Genomic DNA, 15,041 nt, shown 5'->3' with positions numbered 1-15,041 from the left:
CTGATTGGCGGACCTAAGGGAACGGGGAGGTGTATATGGTTGTAGTAGCTCTGAGAGGTAGAGGGGGGGGGGGGGCATTAAGAGATTTAAAAGCAAATAAGAGAATTTTAAAAACAATCCTAAAATGTACAGGTAGCCAGTGGAGTGAAATTAAAATTGGGGTAATGTGCTCAAACTTTTTTGTTCCAGTTAAAAGACGTGCTGCAGCATTTTGCACAACCTGCAGCCGCCTAATGGGGGCATCACTAACCCCAAAATAAAGTGCGTTACAATAATCCAGCCTAGAAGTAACAAAGGCATGGATTACTGTCTCAAAATGCTGTTTCGATAAGATGGGCTTTATTTTGGCTAATTCCCTCAAATGAAAAAAGCTAGATCTTACAACAGCTCTGACCTGGCTTTCAAGTTTAAGATTTGCCTTCTACAACTTGGCGTTGAGGAGATATCGGCATTGAGGAAAACATCCTGTCGGTTTCCTGTATCAAAGAAGTTGACACCATCAGAGCTTAACAGCTAATGACTAGTTGCCTTCATATTACTTATGATAAGGTTGCTAAAGAACTGAATCTTGGCCCACCAGAGGCCGTAGGTTAAAAAAAAAATATCTTGAACTCCTGGAATCCACATATCAACAAAAAAATGGGAGCAGGTGATATAATCATCTACATGCTGTCTGCAGCATGTAGATGATTATATCTGTCTACTCCCATGTAGACAGTAGGCTGCATGGTGATGTGCACCTCTTTGATTTCTTTAGTGTGTTTAAGGTAATTCAGCCACTGCTGTTGAAGGAGAAATGTTGGGAAAAACAAACTGGACCGGTCAGCTAATACAGGTGTACTTTATAGGAAGGGACAGAGCAGGATGTACTTCACAAGAAGACTGAGTTCATTTAAATCTGCAATAAATGCCTGCCGATGTTCTACCAGTCAGTAGCTGCCAGTGTTCTCTTCTACACAGTGGTTTGCTGGTGAGGCAGCATTAAGAATAGGGATGGACTGACTGGTTAAGAGAGCATGCTCTGGTGTTGGCATGGAGCTGGAGCCCCTTACATCAGTGGCAGAGAAAAGAACCCTCAATAAAATGCTTTCAATCATGGATAACAACAGGAACCCTCTGCACAAAGTATTCCTGAGGCCGAAGAGCATGTTTACCAACAGACTACTGTCATTGTCCTGGACCACTGACTGAGGAACTCTATTGTACCCTAGGCTATAAGGCCCTTCAATGCATCACAGAAAGCAGGAGAGACACTGAGTTTTAAGCATAACTCTCTGCAAACCACAATCAAGACTCTTGATACAGCCTTTATTAGCTCAATGCACATGCACATCTACATTTACTTTCTTCTCCTTAACCTAGTTTTTATTAACAGCTTATTTCAGTTTAGTCAATAGTAGTAACAACTCTTGCACTGTGAATGGATCTTGTTTTGTTTGCCCCTTTTTCTTTTGATTGCCTACTGTTTATTGTGTTTTATATTCTGTTTTTATCTGTCTGTCTGTCTGTCCAGAGTATGTGAGATTTGCTATGACTCTGTCTTATTGGATGATTTGTGCAGTGGTCTGGGAAAAATCATCTGCTTCTGTATATGAATAAGAGCAGTGAGATGGTTGATGTCCACTGAGGATAGCTGCATGGACTAAGTCTTTCTTGGGACAGGGTATGTTGATATGATGGAGGAATGCAAGTACCTGGGCATCCCCATCAACAATAGGCTGAATTGGAACACATGGAGTTGAGCAGGCTGTGTTTTGTGTTTTGGAGATCTGTTTTATCACTCTGTTGTGCAAGTGCAGTGACCTTTGTTGTGGTCTCCTGGGAGAGCAGCATAGCTGATGACACCAACAGAATGAATACATTTATCAGGAACTCTGGGTCTCTGATTGGCTGCAAAGTGGACACATCTGAAGCCGTGGTGGAGAGGTCATTGAACAAACTGTTATCCATCTCGAGCTGTCATGAGCCGAGAAGCAGGGTACACACTGGACAGGTTGCTAATTTGTCGTAGACAGACATCCATTCGGGGAAAACTGGAGTACCTGGAAAGAACATGCAAACTCTAGAGGTGGCCAGATAGGGAATTCGAACCTCTGGTCTTCTGTAATACTACTACTACTACTACTACTACTACTAATAATAATAATAATAATAATAATAATAATAATAATAATAATAATAATATAGCTGTGGCAAAGCTGTTTCCCAAATTTATGAATCAAAGATTCATCACTATAGATTTATAAATGGCTTGTGCCTGAGTTCTGCTCAGCTGTCAAAGGCTTTTGGGTGGTGTAGCTGTTTTATGTAAGCTGTGTAAAACCAAATAATATAATGGTAATTTTTACTATAGTACATGGGTCTTTTTATTGCTCAAGGTGTATGATTTACATGTTAAATGTTTTACTGCATGTCCATTTTTGCTGTCTAAAAGTATAATCTACATCCAAATATCAATCAGACATGTTGCAGTTTGATCAAACTAAATTGAAAACACCCTAGGAAAATAAAGTAATAAAACACATAGGCATTTATGAGCTGCTTTAATAATGTATGCATAAAGAGTTCGTTCACAGCATTGGACTGTTGTCCATATAACATTTTCTTTTTCCACAGTTCTATTGACAATAACCCACGGTAATGAGAAACTAAGTGATTCATTGCTTTACTGTTAGAGGTGCACTCTGTCTCTGTATTTCTTTTTAATGGCCTGTTTGATAGATGGCCCAATGCTGTATGAGTATTTCCCACAAAGAGGCAGAGGGTGGAGAAGAGGGTGATGAAGCAATGGGTAGTAAGAAGAGGAAGCAGATATGAAAATCATGAAAGTTATGGAAAGCTGGTGAAGAGATGTCCATTTATAAAGCCGTCCAGTAAGTTCCAGCATGGGGCCACATAGTGGCTGACCAGTGAAAGTGCCCCAATGAAGGGGGGTACAGTTCAGAGTCAGAAGGGTCAGTCCAGGAGGGGTAAATGGACGTGTACAAGTTCCCTCCAGAACTCTGATTCTTAGAAAAACACGAATAGACCTTTCATTTTTCTTCTTCTCCCAATGCTTCAGCCTTCACTCACTTAGCCAAGGAAATGATCAGTGACTGCTGTTTAAGTGAAAGCAGAGGCAATCCCCATCTTGTACACATATTCATTTGACTACACAGCACAGGGCTGGTCAATTAATCAAATTTTATTTTCCAACAAAAAGTTTGGCTCTAGTCAATACTGGAAACTCAACATGAAACGATCATTGTGCCACAATTCATGTCACAGAGATAATGTAGCAAAAAAAGCAGCAAGAGCAAAGCCTCATGGGGCTCTTCATATTAAAGTATAAGGTGTTAATTTTATAGTCTGATGTTGTCTTAGTACCGGTACTTAACTTTTGTTCATGTGTGATTTGATTTCCAGTTTAGCTAGCAGCAGGCCATCATGACTGAGGCTATGGTTGCGTTTCAGGAACTCTGGCTACAGTTTTATATCTTAATGCTAAAGAAAGCTGCAGCAGCTGTGCAGGTTAAGGAACACAAGAACTACAAGCAAGAACTGAGAAATCCATTGGTGTACCTGGATCCTACTTTGAGAACCACTGAACTAGAGGAAGTGAATGCCATAACAAGGTTTCTTTTCGTGAACTTTCAATGGAAAGCATTCAGCATGCCCTAAAACTGCTGAGGATATTAAGGTTAATGTGAACTCATTATAGAACATTCATATTTGATAAGTTAGATAATTTTCCAGGTCTAAATCCTCATATTCCCCAAGTAAGCTTCCCTTCCACATTTTTCCACATTAGAATCAGTGTAAAAGAACATGAATGAAAGCTTGACAGGGAAATTCCATATCATTGTGTTTTCCATGCTGATTGCTGCTGCTGAAGCATTCCAGATGAATGCATGCTTGCCTAATTCCACATTAGTCTCTATTACCGAGGCAACAGATTATTTCTCCAAATTAAGCTACCACTTTTTCCCTCTTTCACACTCTTATAGTTGGATATGTGTGCTCTAAAACAAACAAACTTAAATAAATAAGCACATGCATCGGTTCATGCTTGGTTCTCTCTTTGAGAATCACTCCTTAAGCCATTCAAAGCATGGGGACTTTGAATAGCCAATAATGTACAGCTTTCAATGTATGACCTATAATGAAAGTCTCATATGACATGCATTTCACTGGGTGATTTAATGGTTTACAGTTCCTGTTAAAAGCATCCAGCATAACAGAAGGAATAAAATCTAAACATAAATCAGGTCATGGGGTTACCCTGTAAGGTAAGACCCCGCTTGGGGAATTGGGACTATGCACACTCATGCAAACACACACATACTTCAACTTAGACTAAGGATGGATATGCTGCAGAAAAGACACGTCTTGCCAGATATACTGCGGCCTTTACTGCTGTTGGGTTGTGTTCCACTTAACGCCCTTCACTTTTACACACACAATATATCACTCAGCTGCCTCTCACAATGCTAAGCTAGTGGGCCACTTAGCCAATCGATCACTGCGGAAGTCCCGAATGCCACCGGAGGAGGTGTAAGCAGTCAGATCAAACAGACTTTTGGATGACAATAGGGAAAAATCACACGTAACTTGTTCACTTTTAAAATCATGTGCTTACATTGTGTGTGCTGCATATTTAAACAGAAACACCTGTGCCTTATGCATACAGTGCACAACTAATAAGTTCATAAAACTATGGATTAGTATTCTTTGACATTTCCCAGAATATTTGGAATTAACAGTGAGTCTTTGAAGAGATTTGAAGAAATTATTTATTCTGGTTAACAAATCATGTATCTGTCAGCCATTTGATTTGTTGAACTACTTTTGTAACGTATCAGCATCAGCTGTTTATTTTAATATTTGACTTTGATTGAATGTTGAATGCAGATCCAACAGAATACTCTCAAACTTTTTATATAAATCTGGAGCACAGACTCAAACTATACAAGGAAAACATCGGACAAATGCCAGCTTTCAGTAGTGTTACAGAAACATTTGGCTCAACACCAATACGTACCCTGCCCAACATAAAACCCTACAAGTCAGAATACTAGTCTATAAATATGCACATACGTATCAACACCACATTAACACTAAGCTATATCATGTGCTGTGCAGCACATTAGGTCTCTCTGCTGCCATACATAAAACAGATGAAAAAACAGATGAAAGTGATCTATGTATGACGTAACCCGTTTAATTCACACAAACCTCAACAGTGATTCACATATGTGGACTGAGCAGACGCCACAACAGTAGTGAAAGTTTGAAAGCTTGGTGGCACATCCAGAGGGGCAGCAGCTGACTGAACCCCAGCAGACCTCTGAGTCATCCGGCTGAGCAAACAGATGAGGCAGGAGTTTCAATAACGCTGGGCTCTCAGCAAACACGTGGACTTTTGCAGTCCAAAATGCACACTCCTGACAAAGGATTGTGGGTACCACAATAACACTGAAGTCAGAATTCATCAACACTGAATAGCGATGAAGTTTTCTACACAGCATCTAGAGGGAAAACTAAATCAAATTCTTTTAGACCATGTTGAGGAGACAAATGTGTTCCCGTGACCTCTCCAGTGCAGAGCGTTTGTAATTGTTTGTGCATTTAGACGTGATGGTATTCAAGAAAATTGCTTTGTTTTCCAAAGATTATGCCATTGTGCAAACCAGTTTCTCTTAGGAATAAATTCTAATTCTCCACAAATGCAAAAATGTCTGTCTCCTTATTAATGAAAGCTTACCCAGGCTGCAGAAAACAAACCTTAACACCACAGGGTTAGTCACACTTTAGGCACACATCAGGAAAAACACACAACTGGATAACTGTGGTCTTATTCAGACTAGTTTGCCTTTTCTGGCATAGGATTCTGTTAGACAGACATCTTCAGTTAGACCTTCTTTTTGTAGCTCCAAGGCATGGTGGATTAGTCATAATTTAAAACATCGCACCTTCCAGCTAAAATGTAACACATGGCTGAGCACATAACACACAAAATATGCTCACACACTGTGCAAGATCTGTGACATGGGCCTTATGTAACACTATGTGGTTATGAAAGTTCTGTCAATACAATGGCTCCTCTGAGCTTATGACCATTTCTGCTGTGCTCCAGAGGATCAACATGGCAGCTTAGAGACCAAGAGTGCTGTCAGTGATGGATTGTGCGTGTGTGTATGTTTGTAGGTGTACCACTAATATTAGAGTGGTGATTGGTTCTAGCCAATGGAACTATCTCAACTAAGAAGAATATTTTCCTTGTTTAATGAAAAATAAATCCTCAAGGCTGAATAGGAAACTAAATGACTTATTGAAGCAATCACCATCAGTCCTGGAAAATCTGTTTGGAGAATGTTTTAGTGTTTAATCGGTTGGAGGTTTGAATCGGCCGAAAGGGCCTTTATGCATCAACCATCTTAGAGGTGAAGGTGATAAAGGGTAAAAACATTTCACAAAAGGTGGAGTTGTTGGACAGAATAAGATATTAAAAGAATATAACAAAATAAAGTATTGCCAGACTAGTATTAAAAATAAGTATTGTCAGACTAACAGCTCAAACCCCTCCTTAGTCTCAGAACTTCCACAGCTCTTGCCTGACAGAAGAAATGTGAGAAAAGACGTGCTCCCCTAAGATATCTCAGAATCTCCTTGGTAGCAAATAAGCCATAAAATGTAGCAGCAAAAATCTCCGGCATCTGCTTTTCAAAAGGGCCATAAGGGAGTCTTGACTTTCTCTTAGTTACATAAACAATGGAGCTCTAAAGTCTAAATGCCTTTAACAGCAAAGCTACTGCCTGGCCACTGCTTCCTCCTTCCCTCATTGCACAAACCTGTGCAAAAGGTCATACTGACCAAGTAAAACAGAGTCCTACAATCACAGAGAGCGAACATCCCAAACAGATGCATGCACTTCCCAGGGATACACATTGGTGCCATTATTTCAAGAAAGAAAAAAAAACAAGAAAGATGTGAGTTTTCTATATCACCTCATCAACCGCAAACAAGGTTGAAAGCCTAGAGGGAAGGAAAACAGCCCAGAAAACAAATTAACGTTTGCAGGAAACACTAAATAACATTAAATATCGAAGAAAGAGAGAAAAAGAGAGAGGGGAAGGACAATGTCACGCTCCCTTGAACATTCCCAGCTTGAGAACAGACACCACTAGCTCTTGTTAAATTTGTTTGCATCTTTCAAGCAACTCATTGTTTTTAACAAGGCCAATCACTTTCTCAAAAGCAAAAGAATCTGCTTTGTTTTTCATTGAAAGAAAATGGGATTATGAGCGTTTCCCTCTATGGGAGCCAGCAAGCATTTTATTAGAACTGACAGGACATGTCTCTGACTGTGTCTGGGTGGGAGAGTTTGCGTGTGTGTGTCTGTCTGTGTGTATGTTTGTGTGTGTGTTTACACAGCTGGAAGTAGATAGCAGAACCGCTTCACCTGGCGGTGGTTCCTGGAGTGTCTGCTGTGATCCCATTAAAAAGCAGACAGGCTCTGGAACCATCTCTTCAAAACAAGAGGACTTCACTTACCAAAATATCCCTGCATTAGAGCCCAAAAAGCAAGCCAAATCCCTACAAACCCCTAGTGAATTTACTTAGGGGGGGTAAATGGTTCCCTCTCTAAACTTCTGATAGCTGATTGCTCTGGCAGGGTTCAGGTGGATCTGCTGAGTGGCCTCCAGCCCAGTTTCCCCTCCATTCAAGTTTCCACTCAGACCCAGACTTGTCTCCACACCTCTTTCTCATCTCTCTTGCTCCCACACCTACCCTCCCTCCTGACATCCTTCTCCTCAGGCTCAGTCCAAATGCCAAAAACTTTCATGCCAGATTTAGTGCAACTTCCATATCAGTAGGTGCTTAAGCCTCTGTCTGTCTGTTCTGTTGTCTCTTCCTCTTTTCTCCGTTTCTCCTTCTCTACTTCCCATCATTACATTAAACCATGGCTGCGCCTGATATTCTCTGCTAGATGTAACTTGTCTTTGAGAAGATATCACACTGCACACAGTTAAAGTGGAGACCAAACCAAAAACAACTTCTCATTTTGATTAATCCTATTCTGCAGAATCTGACTCATTACAAGACAGAGAGGTCCAGAAGTACCAGCTGCCTGCACCTCACCTCACCTGGCCTGCCTGCACACATGCCCGTTTTCTAGGAAGGCAGAAAGGCCTTATGAACTGCTCTAATACAAAGACATGGGAACTGACAAGCCTCCAGGGCTCACTCACTTTTCTAAACAAGACCCTTTCACTATACACGCTCGCTTAGGCAAGCATGCCTGCCCTGAGTCACACTGTGTATGCATGCTTACAAACAGCCACATATCAAAACACACAAGCCATGAGTAGTAGATTAAACATCAATAATATTCTGGTTAATGTCTTGCTCTGTCTTGCAGAAAACAGGAATAAAGTTTATAGAGCATAACCATAATTAGCTTTGAGGGTGAAGTGGATAGGTGCGGTCAGTGAAGACGTCTGAGACACTGAGGCAAGCTGAAGTCCAGCAGGGCCTGCAATGTGGATCAAAGTGGCAGAAAGTGGGACAGTCTCTGTTTTATTAGCCTGCTGCAGCACGCCCTGCTCTGTTTACAGGCCTGATTCAGCTGCACTAAAACCAGACCACTGACTGCTCACTTATCATTTGTGCACCACACAGACAAGAAAAGCTTATATCCATGCATAAATATACAGTGCTAGCTCTTGAAAGCAAAACATGTGTCATAGCTAACAAAGTGAAGCCCCCTTGCATGTATGTAAGTAAATAATAAGAGCTTGAAATCACAGGTTTGAATGAAAACACTGTGTTAGTGGACAGGAGGAGATTGAAGAAATGATAACGACAGAGGTTGAATATAGAAGTATAAGCCTATATCTGCTTTATTTCATTTACCTGTGTGGTCTTGAGTCTTCAGCAAAGATCAAAACTGCAACCTGGGGAACACAAAAAGAAAATATGTTATGCAGATGTAGACATCGACTACATCTGCAGTAGGTCAACCTCGGGCCATTCACAGAACTCTGCAGTGAGTTCAGCAGCTATAAAGTGCGATTAACCTCATCCATTACTGATACACATGCATAATGAGCTGAGATTTTCTGTGAAGAATACTGTGAATACTGGTCTACACACAAGATGGTGGTATCATTTTTTTCCTTTTAATAAGAGTGATAAAGCTTCAGTCCTCCTGGGCTCATTTTCCTGCCCAGATCAAACTATGTCATATCTCTTATCTCAAAAAGAGTTTCATGTGCATGCGGACAAAAGGTGCAAAGTGCATAGAAAGTACTTTGCAACAAAGATTCATATGTTTTTTTCCAAGTGCAATATCAATGTGTAAATTAGGGCTGCCACAAACGATTATTTTGATAGTCGACTAGTCACCGATTATTTATGCGATTAGTTGACTAATCAGATCATCATCCACTGGACGTAAAACTACAGCTTATTGCACCAGCAGCATCTGCTCTTATATAACTATCATTAGCTTACAGCTTTAAGCTTTTAAGGTGCTAACTAAAAATAAAGACAAGATGATAGTTTATTCAATTTTATTGAAATTTGCAGATTGTTTCGGTAAAGTTTAATAAACTCCTTGCTATCTAAAATATAACAGGACACCGGAGTATATTCTCCAGCATCTCACACTTCTGATAATCAGCTGTCTGCTTGACGTTTATTCAGCTGTGTAAAAACTATAACTTTAATCTCAGCCAAACCGATTTACTCAGGAACAAATAAAATACAAAAAAAAAAAAGCCAAACAACAACATTTTTAATTTATCTAAGTGACTCATATATATTTAACCTGAGTCGCGAAAGACGGCGGTGGGTTTGAAAACAATTTGCCGGGAGTCCGGTGTTCTCACGGCGCTAGTGACCTAGCCCCCGGCTAGCTATCAAGCTAGTGGGTAACAGACGTCTCCGAAAACGTCGGAGCGCTTTTGAAAATATGTGGTGTCCTGATAAACTGAGCAGATATTTGAGGTTTACACAGCTACATTCTCGCCTGAAAATATGTTAAACGTTTATTTTGTGACCCAGAAAGAATAATAAGAGTAATATTAAAACTAACTAGCTACCGCCATTGTTGGAAACTAAGCTGGGCCGCGCTATGAATTCTGGGACACAGCTGCTTCTTCTTCTTCGGGGTTTAACGGCAGCTGGCATCCTTGTACATGCTGTGCTGCCATCTTCTGTTTCAGTCCGTTATTACACTCTTAAATCCTGCTATTATTCCTGCGTCTTTTGCGATCTTACAAAGCTTCAAACGACACGTCGACTATTAAATCAGTCGTCGACGGTTTTGATAGTCGACGTAATCGTGACTAGTCGACAAATCGTGGCAGCCCTAGTGTAAATTATAGAGATTCAGAAGATGTCTGGCAATAAAAGCATCAGCGGGGTAAATCTCTTTTGCCCCTTTGAGCCAATCTACTTTACAGTCAGTAGCCGTAGACACGATGTAAACAAACAAGTAAATCAGCAGCATCGACAATTTCAGACACCTCAGAGCAAGTTTTGACTCCTCCAGTGCAAGAGATTTATGGCCCGTTAGTAAAGTGATGCAGTCAAAAACAATTTTAGCTCTGATTTAGCGATTAATGACTAACAAAATGTAGTGAACAGAAAAAAAAAACAATGCAAAATTAAAGTAATATTTGATGCGACTGCTTTGCATCATCACTAGTTTCCCTAAGTGCACTTGCACAGTATCGTTAGCAAGTAGGTCATTCCAACCATCCTGGAGAACTTGCTACAGTTCTCCTGTGAATTCAGGCTGTCTCAGTTACTGTTTACTCTTTAATGAATTATTGTGTAATATCGATGTCGGAGATGTCCCTCTGCTCCAGGACTCTTATCTTGGATGATCCTGGGTGTGTGCTACAGACCTAAATGGACTTGAGCGGATTTTTACTATTTGGAAAACAAATGTCAGAAGTGTTATAACCTCACAGTTGTGTTTGACATTACCATGATTCTTAGTTATTAAATTGCCTGAATATATTTCCACCACTGCAATTTGGTTAATCCACTGCAATAGTAAATCTGTCTACAGGCAGACATCTGTATCCAAACACATTGCTGTTTGGTGCAGGCATGCCATGACAATCAAATTGGCTTTCCAGATCACAACGGTACATGTGTTTACCTGCACTTACATATACCCTTAAGAAAAATAAAGTAAATTAGAGCCACAAAACCTGTGAAACCCTTTTATTCCAGATTTACTATGATTCTGAACTTTAAAGCAAGCTGTTAATGAACTTCTGTGCTTGATTTTTGCTTATTCCAGACAAACTTTATACTTTTTACAATTGCATTGGGATATGTGCCACAAACACCTGCACACATTCCACTGATTTACGGCGTTGGGAAATCTGTAGTTAATAGTCAGAGCAGTCAGATGTAGAGAGGCCAAAGAACGGGCACATGCTTAACTGTATGTTTTGAGAAACACACTTTCAATACACTGATCACACGTACATTGTACAGATGCAGCAGAACATGGATGCACACACGTGCCGGACAAACCCTTTGCAATCCTGTTTTGACAGGCAACAGGACTGAGTGTTGGAGATGAGGATGTGTGTGAAAGACTGGGCTTGCTCGCTGTGGATGAAGCTTTGGAACGCACACATGGAACACGTAATTGAATGAGAAATGGTCTCTCGTTGGATCGAGACAGTTTTCTGGCACAGTAATAAAAGCATGAGGTCGGTACAGCCTTTTTGCTGCCTTCATTCTGTTTGCAGCACTTTTATTTGGTTAGCCCCCTTAAGTTCTCCGTCTCTTTCCTCCCGGTGCCAAAGCATGCACAATATCATGAACCTGTGTTGTTCAATACGTTGCAAAAAGTATAAATCAAATCTAATAAAGAATGGAAAAGACTTGTTTCCAGGAGTGAGTGAGACATCGTGATTGGCAGAATGGTTGGCTGTTGCGCTGCTGTTGCTACTCTCCCTCTCCAGTGTTGTGCTCCTGGTTTCAGAATTTTATCACAACCATACAGCCACACACAAGCCAGTCTTCTCTGCTTGGCTTCCCAACCCACACCCTGACACCAGTGCTGCCATTCTCACTAACATAAACCACAGGTTGCTAAGAGGAATGAGTCAGTGTCACACTGATGAGAATCCCCATGATATGTGCAGCAGTTGGATGCAAACAAAAATAAATGATAATGAGCATACCACACAAGCATGACACGGGCAAATTGATTTACAATCCATCGCCACAGAGAAATAAACCATATGTGTCAACAAGCTTTTAGCTCTACATGCAACTGGCTGCCACCATCAACAGCACATTTCTCATTTCACTGGCACTCTGGGAAGGTTTTAAAGATCTCTGAAAGGAACCAAAATAATGGCCTATATTATGGTAAAAATAAAGGACACCCTCTGTTAATTCTCATGTCTTCAGGATGTGATTAAAAAATACTGGGGGCAACCAGTGCTACCCCTCAGCCTCCTAGTAGATGCACCTATCATATAAATGTGAAAATCCTATGTAACTTCCTTCTTGAATTCTTCTCAGTCATAAAATTTTCATAAAACTTGACCTCTGACCTTTACCTTGAGGTTAAGGTCACTGAAATTCAAACTCTGAGTTTTTTAATTGATATAGTTATGGTATTAGTTTGAAAATCATAGGCGATATCTTTCTTGACTTATCAAGTTCACAAACTTGGGTATCCACGCCATCTGCCCACTCACCCCCACAGTGGGGTGACCAAAATGTCAAAATCAGCCTTTTATGGCTGAGGGGTAAGAATGATCTAGTCTTAAAATTATGTCAATTAAACCAAAGAGGATCGTTGACAAATACATGACATATTACTGAGCACCATTATATCTTTAACAAAAAGTAGTCCTATTAAAAACTAAGCACACCTCGGTCCCATTAGCTCACAGAATCACCTTTAGATTCTTTTCTTTCAGCAATTCCGTTGCAGATTTGCTGCTGTGATCATTATCCTGTTTCATGACCCAGTTTCAGCCAAGCTTTAGCTGTCAGACAGATGGCCTTACATTGGACTCTAAAATATTTTGGAGTTCATGGTTGCTTGAATATATTCCACTTGTGAATAATCTTTCTCTCTGCATGATGATGGATATCAAATTGTTTGGAAATGACCTTAAAACCTTTCCCAAACAGATGAGGAGAAGACAACTGCTTTTTTATGTTCACTGACGATGTCTTTCCTCCTCAGCATTGAGTTAACAGGCACCTGAATTGCAAAAACATGTGCTTTTAGGGGTGGTCAAATGTGCTGATGATCAGTTAATCAAGTACGCTTGATTATCAGTTTATGTTCTTGATTCCTATGGAAACAGTAAGGATTGACTTTTTCACAGACTGCTTTTGCACTGTGGCTTATTTTTTGTGAAACAAATAATAATTTTCCAATACAATCATCATTTGTGTGGGACTGACATAACATGAAGGAGAAAACTTCCCTCTAACTTACATGGCATGTAAAGTATGATCATGAAATTCCCTAGACAGTTTCAGAGGCGTCATAATGTGAGAAGATTTAAAACACACACCATGTACTAACATTTCGTTTCCGATAAACAGAAACTGAGAAAATGAGTGGTGAATCATGTGGCCACTACCAGAAAGTGCATCATCCACATGCTTCTGGTTCCAATTCACACCCCACAGACTCCCATTAAAACTGCCGTGGGATTTTCTGACCAGCCAAGTCATCTGTGCTTCAGTTTTGGTGAGAGAAATTCTAGTATTTTATACTAATAACATAGTTCTACATAGTTAGCAAATGTATAGTATATGTTAACCAAAGTTGCCTTTCATGGCTGATAACTTGGCTGACAACTGTTGCCTTCCAACTGGTTTGGGCAGCTCTGCCTGGTAGTGGAGCCTTCCCAGGACCATGATGAGCCACAACTCTATGCCAGACTGTCTTCACTGAGTGTGGTAATCAGCTCAGTGTGTTTAACTATTTATGCTAATAAATATGCATAATACTTCTTCTTTTCTATCTTTGAAGCTTCTTCTAAACTGGAATCCTATCTGCCTCCAATGAAAGTCTTCCCCAGGATTCAAAGCTGTTCTACACTCTCTGTGAAGGAATATGAGGAAGTTTTTGTCTGCTGTAAAACCCTCCACCAGTCCGATCTCTCCGGGGAAGCCTGCTCAGTCAATTCCCCTCCTGCCATGCAACCTCACAATAGCTCTGGTTTCTACTGACCTCTACGCTCCCAACAAAATAGCTTCTTGAACTGAGCCCAGAAAAATTCTAGTTATTTCCCCAGCCATTGGTGCTTACTTTGAGACTACTGTGGATAGGTTGAAAGGTACACTGTCAGCTGTTGGATTGTGCTTTAGAGTCCAAAACCTTACTCACCAACTTTGGCTCACGACACTCCTACTTGCTTTTATACCTCCCATCTAAATATGGTCACCTCTGGCTCCAAAGACACCAACACTGTGGTGGCCAAAACACTAATGCTGAGGCCTCAAAACAGTCCAAGGTGCTTGTTTGTTTTTGATTCACTGAAGTTTTTGCCACTAAATGCTGAGCTGGTTTCCCTTCACTCTGCTCTACTTTTAAAACCTCAGCACAATCAGTATGTTTACATGAACGTAATGCAGTCTGGTCTTCAGTGATTCATAAGAAAAAGTGATTCCGCTTCTTAGTGGAAATAGAGTTGGCACAATGTCAGACTGAAGATGAAAATTGTGGGTGCATATGAGTCAATATCAGGGTAATCACATCACGCAGAAACATTGACTAAGAAGCGCAAAGACAAGTAATATTAATGTTATGTGTACATGGACTATAATATCGTAACTGAAATACACACATGGCATCTTTTTACATCTTGTCATTCAGTTCTCTGTCAAAAGTATGTAATATGCCAACAAAAGCTGCATTAATGTTATTTCAGTCAACATAGATTCACTATCTTGGTTAATGCTAATCTTTACCAGAACGATAATGGCAGAAAATGTTTCAAGTGGGGACTGGGGTTAACAAAAAACAAGAATCAAGGTTACATAAGGTTACA

General features: G+C 40.3%; 1 protein-coding gene across 1 annotated transcript in view; it reads right to left on the bottom strand.

Annotated features, from left to right (window-relative positions):
• Nucleotides 1–15,041, bottom strand: part of znf469 (zinc finger protein 469) — a 215,847-nt gene that overhangs the window by 153,723 nt on the left and 47,083 nt on the right. Inside the window, exon 3 of the mRNA XM_086298266.1 lies at nucleotides 8,896–8,936. The gene's annotated coding sequence lies outside the window, so the exon portion shown is untranslated. The remainder of the gene's footprint in view (nucleotides 1–8,895; nucleotides 8,937–15,041) is intronic.

This window comes from Aulonocara sp. 'chitande type north' Nkhata Bay, linkage group LG7, assembly GCF_057382095.1.
Source record: "Aulonocara sp. 'chitande type north' Nkhata Bay isolate Kocher_YH1m ecotype deep benthic linkage group LG7, A_spYH_male_GT1.1, whole genome shotgun sequence".
Classification (NCBI taxonomy): Eukaryota; Metazoa; Chordata; class Actinopteri; order Cichliformes; family Cichlidae; genus Aulonocara; species Aulonocara sp. 'chitande type north' Nkhata Bay.
Note: the sequence above shows the minus strand (reverse complement) of the source record. Positions and strands in the feature narration are given on the sequence as shown.